The sequence below is a fragment of the Dicentrarchus labrax genome, unplaced genomic scaffold, assembly GCF_905237075.1.
Source record: "Dicentrarchus labrax unplaced genomic scaffold, dlabrax2021, whole genome shotgun sequence".
Taxonomy (NCBI): domain Eukaryota; kingdom Metazoa; phylum Chordata; class Actinopteri; family Moronidae; genus Dicentrarchus; species Dicentrarchus labrax.
The window spans coordinates 28771450-28776392 of record NW_026136714.1 but is presented as its reverse complement, the minus strand read 5'-3'; the positions used below and the strand labels follow the sequence as shown (position 1 = coordinate 28776392).

Genomic DNA, 4943 nt, shown 5'->3' with positions numbered 1-4943 from the left:
CCCACCTCCCTTACACTCTTGTACACTTTATAGATATCTCCTTCCAACTATCCATTAAAGGCACGCCTTCACGGTCAGGCGTTTACTTTGCCTTTCAGCTCTCTCAGCACTTTAAGGGTCAGCCATTTGCAGCAAGACATATGAATCCCCCGGGCCTTCACGAGACCGCTGAACCATTAATTGAATGGCGGGTCTGCTGAGAGGTTCAATGCAATGACTCTCCCAGAGAATGACGGTCAGTTCCTGGAAAAACCTTACTTTAAGTAGTTCAAGCACAATGGCTCCTTCATTAACTCTGATGTAGCTGACAGTAGCTGATTACAGGCGTATGCCCTAAGAAGTGGTTGTAATAAGTTCTACAGATATGTGATTATGTGACGCTGATACCAGTACTCTGATATGTGTAAGTTATCACAGTAGGTGATGCAGTAGGTCACGTTTGCTTTAAAGCTGCTAACAGCAAATTATAATATGATTTCATGTTGTCACCCAAAAATAGTCCTGTGATGAGAGTTGTAATTGGGGTTGTAGGCTACATTTGAGTTACATTTTCTGTCATATCCTACAGGAACATTAACCCTCATCAGGCTGTGGGCTTTCAACTGTAATCTGTTCTTGTTGTTGCTTTCAGTAATGCTATTAATGGTGATTGCAACTTTGAGATGTTTCTGTGATCATGCAGACAGAGACATTTTTGTCTTGTGAACATTTTCTAGCCATTGACAGATAAATGTTTAAATTCACCAGCCGCTCTATAAATCATTATTTTATGTCTAATCTACGAGCCACTTTCATATTTTACCAGCATTTGGCTAGTGCTAATTTCCCACCCTGCTGACAGGTATTTTAATAATGTCTCCTAAAACTCATAAATTCAATAACAAATTTATTTTTTTTTTCTCCCATTGGGGATCAAAAAAGGAACATCTGATCTTATCTTATTTACATGTGAGTCGATGTGGGTCTGCACACTCACAGTAACTACTTTCTGACAAATGAGTTACCAATTAAATCTCCTGTCACTCAGGGAAATTCTTGATGGGCCTTTCTGAGATTGTTACACCCACACAAGTGGCCAAAAGTGGGACAACCGTAAACGGAAATATAAGGTGTGGTTAATAATGTATTGGTAAATGCTCACTGATGTGTGATGTTTTCCTTTGGACTAATTTTTGTCTGCTCAGTGTATTGTTGGATAATTTTCACCATTGCTTGTGTTCTTGTAGGAGTTGAGAAGTCTTGCAACTGGGAGGGGGACCGACAGGGGAGAGGCCACAGCAGCCACATGGCCGTATTTTGCGGCCATGCATGAGGCCATCGACGGAGGCCATCCATTGATCCTCCCATCCTGATGGACTCAGCATCAACATCAAACATGTTGGTGGCTCAACATCCTTCACTTTTTCAAACTACATTCACAGTGACAGAGGTGATCATGGTCATATTGAAACTGAACATCAGCACGTAAGAATTTCTGATTTTTCAGTCTCGACCTCAAATGGTTCTGTCCATAAGCAAAACCTGCAGCCTGCTTACAGTAATGCATCATGACTCAACACTGAACATAAAACTTCATATCACATGAGTCTATTTTGACATGCCATACAATTTGTAATGATGACCTGTGGATCTGTAAGCCCTTTGAGATTATAACAGTAAGGACTCTTAAACTCATAAACTTTAGCATTGTAAATGGTAAACGGACCTGTACTTGTATAGCGCCTTTCTAGTCTTCCGACCACTCAAAATGCTTTTACACTACATGCCACGTTCACCCTTTCACACACTCACACAGAGATGGCAAAGTCCATTGAACAGAAACTAACATACATATTCACACACCGATGCACGGCATCAGCAGCAATTTGGGGTTCAGTATCTTGCTCAAGGATACTTCGTCATGTGGTACCAGGAGCCGGGGATCAAACCCACAACTTTCTGATTAGGGAACGACCGGCTCTGCCTCTGAGCCACAGCCGCCCCAACATGAAAAATAAGAAGACAAAATCTGAGTTCTGCATGTGGCCAGTGCTCAGAAGCTGTATTATCTGTCAAAAAGATTAAACGTAACACCCTAAGGACAATAATAACTGGCCATAAATTAACATAATCTCGTCACATAATCATCACACAATCATTCAACTCCACAGGGCTATGGACAGGAGCCGAGAGCTGGTCTGCCAGTCTGTCTCGCCGGCCATTTCCACATTGTTCCACTCTCTCGAGGCATTTCACCCTCTTCAGTGGGCTCTGTGATGTCTGCAGTAAGACGAAGTGATGTCTGCAGTAAGAGATGTTGTGGAGGACACAGCAAGCAGTGATAACAGCAGGAACAAAGGCATGGTCCACCGCCAAGGCCTTAAATTGTAGACACCTCCATCTCACCTTCACACCATGCTCCTCTCCTGTGGAACCAGCTTCCAGTTGTGGTTCGGGAGGCAGACACCCTCACCACATTCAAGAGTAGGCTTAAGACATTCCTCTTTGATAAAGCTTATAGTTAGGGCTGGATCAGGTGAGTCCTGAACCATCCCTTAGTTATGCTGCTATAGGCCTAGACTATCGGGGGATTTCCCATGGTGCACTGAGCTACTCTCTTCCTCTCTCTTTCTGCACTCATTCATGTCCCATTAATGCATGTTACTAACTCCACTTCTTCCCCGGAGTTCTTGTGCTTTCTCGTCTCGCAGGTTCTCATGGATCCTGGTGGAGCCTCCTGCCATGGTCCTGCTTGACTGCCATTGCCAATACTGTTGTTGCTGTGCACCTGTCTGTCTGTCTGTCTCTCTCTCTCTCTCTCTCTCTCTCTCTCTCTCTCTCTCTCTCTCTCTCTCTCTCTCACCCTCACCCCAACTGGTCGAGACAGACGACCACCCACCTAGAGCCGGAGGATCTGTCCTAGGTTTCTGCCTTTTAACAGGCAGTTTTTCCTTGCCCTTGTCGCCAAGTGCTTGCTCATGGTGGTACTGTTGGGTCTCTGTAATTAATGTTAAAGAGTTCGGTCTAGACCTGCTCTATTTGAAAAGTGTCCTGAGATAACTTCTGTTATGAATTGGCGCTATACAAATAAAATTGAATTGAATTGAATTGAATTGAATCATACCAAAGGCTTTTCTATTATGTTGCAGCCTTTGGCATGATGTTGGTCAAAGCAGCTTTGTAGCCTCCCCTGTAGTGGCTCCCGATATGCGGTGATGATGGCAATGGGCTGGTCAATGCAAGGTAAACCACCATCCCCCATGATAAAATTTCCTGGAAGAGGGTACAGAGCCTCTTTGTAAATGGTGCTTTTCTTGAGGGTATAGGTGTCATGCACTGACCCAGGAAATCCCACCAAGCTGTGGAGGAACTGGCCCTTCCCATTACATACTGCCAGCAGCTGTATTGATGGGAAGTGCTTATGGTTAATGTAGTCCTGGCCACTGGGTCCACAAGGGGTCTTGTTATATGTATCAACTGTTGATGGCACCCACACACTTCAAAAAGACAGGGCTGTTGGCCAGGTGCTGGAAGTACTGCCCAATCTCCTTCAGCTTTGCAGCAGGAGGCAGTTTAATCAGCTGACGTTGGAGAGCAACAATCTTCCCAGCTCTCTTGTGGACCAGTCTGCAGACAGTGGGTACAGAACACAATGGTCTGCTGTCGCTATTGAGCATGTTGGCTCACAGGAAAGACTTGGCTACACTAAATGGAACAGACCTTAATTAGTATCATTGATAACACCTGTGTTTACCCTACTATTAAATGTCAAAAAGGTGTAATACATAAAACAGTAGTTTCCCAAATGTATTTCTAAGGGAGCCCTTTTCTATAAAGTATATATATCTTCTTCTTTCTATCATTAAGTAAACTTACTCAGTGACATATTTTATGTATATGTCATGTTACATTCAATGCATAACAAACAGTAGAGAACAACTGATAAACAGTGAACACAATAACTGCAGGAAGTTTGTGTAAAATCTGAGATTTGGATGAATTTTGAACAGATTATTTCCTGTGAATATTGATCAGAGATGAGTTTTCCAAATATTTTTATGCAATTCTCTGTAGTTTGTATTTTGATACATTTTAATAATATTATAATTATAATCATATATTATATTTAATAGGCTGTGTAATTTTTCAGGTTTTCTTACACCCCTTAAAATCAAGAAGGCTCACAATCCCCTGTGAAGCTTTGGGAAGAACTGACTTAAAATAACAGAAATAACAGCTCATATATGAAATAGTGCCGGCGACAACGGCAGCCTGTCATGGCAGCTCCTATCATTGTTGTAGTTTTAGTGTATTTTTAGTGTGTTTTTAGCCTGTGTTTTTTTCTATTTTTAACTGTTTTCTTACTTTCTTACTACTTTGTTCACGTCGCCGAAATACTTTTTGGCGTTTTTGAGCACTTTTGAATTTTTGTTTGCATGGGTCTCCATGGCGACGGGGAGTCGCATTGTTTACACCCTCGATCAGATGATCGCCCTGAGGCACCCTAGCATCCTGACTGGAGAGAGACCCTCCATACCATACTTCAACCACATTTCTCTCTCCTCCACACTCCCAACCTTCCACCAGTTTGTCACATGCACCACCAGAGACAATAAGACCTTGGACCTGCTGTATGCAAATGTTCCTGTTTTTATATCTGTATTTATTTCACTCAAATGTTGCTGTGACAAGTGAATTTCCCCATTGTGGGATTAATAAAGTTATCTATCCATCTATACAACACAAGCTACAGCTGTGACCACAGCAATAACCCAAGCAATGACGGAAAATGTTGCATTTTAACAATTTTCTGGAGAGACCTGAATTAATCTTTGTATGAAACAGGAACATTTTAATAGTGATGCCTCCATATGACCTACATAAACAAACAAAACCATCAGTGAGAAGATTTAATACTTGTCCTAGAATCAACACAAAATGAAAGTTCCTTGTAGGGACTTTAT

General features: G+C 42.2%; 1 long non-coding RNA gene across 1 annotated transcript; it reads left to right on the top strand.

Annotated features, from left to right (window-relative positions):
* Positions 1 to 895: 895 nt before the first annotated feature.
* LOC127375965 (uncharacterized) lies at positions 896 to 3087 on the top strand. Its single transcript, XR_007887464.1, has 2 exons — positions 896 to 1109; positions 1227 to 3087. It is a non-coding gene; the product is annotated as an uncharacterized LOC127375965 (long non-coding RNA).
* The last annotated feature ends 1856 nt before the right edge of the window (positions 3088 to 4943 follow it).